Source organism: Peromyscus eremicus, chromosome 16_21 (genome assembly GCF_949786415.1).
Source record: "Peromyscus eremicus chromosome 16_21, PerEre_H2_v1, whole genome shotgun sequence".
Taxonomy (NCBI): domain Eukaryota; kingdom Metazoa; phylum Chordata; class Mammalia; order Rodentia; family Cricetidae; genus Peromyscus; species Peromyscus eremicus.
Window position 1 is genome coordinate 25,536,956 of NC_081432.1, and position 3,109 is coordinate 25,540,064.

Below are 3,109 nucleotides of genomic sequence, written 5' to 3' on the forward strand. Positions count from 1 at the left end.
GGGACCTGAGTAGCCTGGAGCCTGCAACAGTGTGTCCCCATGTACATTTAGAGTAGATGTGTCCCAGCTGCTCTTGAGAAATGACTGTGTGTATTAGTTTATCTAAGGTGCTGAGAAAGGCCTGGTTCCTTCGATCAACATTACGATTCCTCCACAGAATTTTGCCTGCTCATACCCCTTTTGAACTTTTTGAGATGGCATCTCACGTAGGCCAGGCTGGCTCTGCATTTGTTGTATAGTCATAGAAGATGACCTTGAACTTCTGATCCTCTGTCTCCGACCTCTGAGTGCTGGGATTTACAGGTATGCGCCACCATGCCTAGTTTATGTGATGCTGGGATCTATCTATAAGATGAGCTACAGCTCCCGATAAATTCCTGTGTGCATGAAGCAATACAGATCATGGGACTCTGGAGTAGGCTGGGCATAAACATGTCAGGGTGCTATTTTAGAGAAACTGGTGTCTGAGATAGCCCTTAAAGAAGCCCTCACTGAAACAGCTGAGCAGGTTACTAACAGTGAGCACGTTCTCAGGAGCGGGCTATCACCACCTACTCCTTTGCTGACCTTGGCTTTACAGCATATTCTAAGAACAATTATAAAGCCTCAGCAGGAGAGGCCTCAGGAAGGGAGAAAGGAAGTGGGTGGGAGGGTACAGGAGAATGATGACAGGGAGGGGTTCAGGCTGAAAAGAACACCCCCCCCAGGACAGCCCCAGCCTTTCAAGAGCACTCTTGCAAGTGTGTGCATGTGCACACTTATGCTCACACACATGCAAATACAGACACAATCACACACATCACATCACATCACACACACACACACACACACACACACACACACACACACACACACACACGGGGTGGGAAAGGCCTGAATGCCTGCCCTGCAGGTAATTACTGAAAACCACGACTGGGCTGTAAACACAGAGCCCGGATGTCCACTGACTGCCACCCTCAGAGCCAATATGTGAGGAGGGAGGGGCACATTTCTTCTTCCTCTGAGACATGTCCATTGACTCCATGTCTACTTCAACTTTTTAAAATGCTCTCTTTTCTCTTGACTGGGTGTTGATCTGAAGCAGTTTCCCGTCCAGGGAAAAGTGCCGTCTGCCTCTGTCTCTGTGTAGAGAGGGAAGATGCTGCATTGAATTGGCTTGTTCAGAGCACCTCACCCTGCACAGCCTCTCCCTGCCCTGGAGACCTGCCAGGAAGCCACTTCCACCTTGGTCTAAAGCCCACAGCTTCCTGATTATGTTGGGACAGTTGAAATGACATACGTCAGGACTTGCCCATGGAGGCAGGAATCCCAGAGGGGACTGCACTTGACATATCATTCTTCCTCAGTGTCCACTCTATGCCTGACCAGTCAAGGAGTGGGTGAATGAATGATTAAAAAAAAATGAATGAATGGATGTGATGGAGACCAAGAGGCACTTGGGAGAACTTCCTGTGTCTTTCTTTCATCGTGATAAAATGTGTGCCATATGAGATTTACTTGTCATGATATCCATGCCATTCATAATGGACCATTCTCAACACTGGTTCTAGAACATTATCATCCTTAAAGGAGCTCCCCATTTCCTCGGAACCAAAGCAGGAAGCAGCAGGTACTCACAAATCCTGACTGGGAGCCTGCTGAATGCAGAACCCACACCAGCCTCAGGGACACAGGGGAGGAGGCACAGCCCTGGCTCCTGAGTTCCCAGTGTGTCCATAGGAACAGAGGTCCCGTATCAGATTACCCAGTGCGGGAAATTCACCAATATCAATAGGATCTTCATGTATAATCATCTACACAAATAAGGTCCCAAACAGGGAACAGCAAAGCTCACTGTCCAAGTCTCTATCAGTCCCTCCCTAGTATACTGGATGGGCTGTTGAGTGTGAAGTGGGTGACCTCAGGGGCAGCTCACCCACTCTGTCCTGCTCTCCACACTGCACCACTCAGGTCTGCCTGTGGTAGTGGCTCCTGAGGGATGTGAGTGGGGAATCTTGAGCCACCTGCAAGGTGGCAACCTTAAGCAGAGCTCTCAGCCTGTCTTGGTGGCGCTTTTTCATCTGTACGACAGGATAGGGCCATGGGTGGTGTCTGCTTCACAGGGTCATGGTAAGGATGAGATGCGGATGTCACGTGCAAGTTGTCATGTACAAGTGTTCAGAAACGTCGGCCCATTATTTCACTAGGAACCCGGCCAGAGGTGGGGAAGGAAGAGGGTTAGAACCACTCATGATTTTTCTTCTCGCCAATGACAGGATCAGCTGTGTCTTAGTGAATGTTTCAAGAAAGCTGTGTTTGTAATATTATTTTCTACTCAATGTACATCTCTCAAAACCCTCCAGGACCTCAGATCTGACCCACATCAACGTGCCCAGGGTCTCACATCCTGTCAAGCAGACACTGGACAAACCTGTTTCACTGACGAGGACGCTACAGCTTGGTAGGAGGAGCGAGGTGGTATGGAAGCCCGCTGCAAACCCCGGTCTTTCTGTCCCCAAGCTTGCCCTCAGAATAGCTGTGCTGCATCTTGGAGGGGGGCATGGATGTGTCAGTGCCCTAGATACAGTTCCTGTCCTTGGTGATGGGACAATTAAAAGCGTTTGTTCATCATTCTGGCTGTGTGGATTCCCTGTGGACATCTGCCTCTGTGAACAGTCCTGTTTAGATCCCGGCCAACCAATGAACAGACAGTGGCCCTGGGAGGCTGTGCTTGGAATTTGGCTTTGATGCCAACCAGCCAGAGCAAAATGGGAGGGGGGACATGAGAAGAACCCGAGATGCAGTTCCTCCTATCCCAAGTCGGAAACGAGCGTGGGAATAGAGCTGAAACCAAGCACAGATTAGAAAGGTAAAGTCAGACTACCCTGGCCTCTTAAATTGGCAAAGATTTAGCTGGACATAGTAGCACATGCCATTAGTCCCAGCACTCAGGAGGCAGAGGCAGGCAGATCTCTGAGTTCAAGGCCAGCCTGGTCTACAGAGCGAGTTCTAGGACAGCCAGGGCTACACGGAGAAATCCTGTCTCGAAAAACAAAACAAAGCAAAAAAGTAACTCCCAGGAGTGGAGAAAAACACACACACACACACACACACACACACACACACACAC

The 3,109-nt window shown here is 49.6% G+C and overlaps 1 long non-coding RNA gene across 1 annotated transcript; it reads left to right on the forward strand.

Annotated features, from left to right (window-relative positions):
- Nucleotides 1–1,549: 1,549 nt before the first annotated feature.
- Nucleotides 1,550–2,610, forward strand: LOC131926292 (uncharacterized). Its single transcript, XR_009383469.1, has 2 exons — nucleotides 1,550–1,609; nucleotides 2,343–2,610. It is a non-coding gene; the product is annotated as an uncharacterized LOC131926292 (long non-coding RNA).
- Nucleotides 2,611–3,109: the final 499 nt, after the last annotated feature.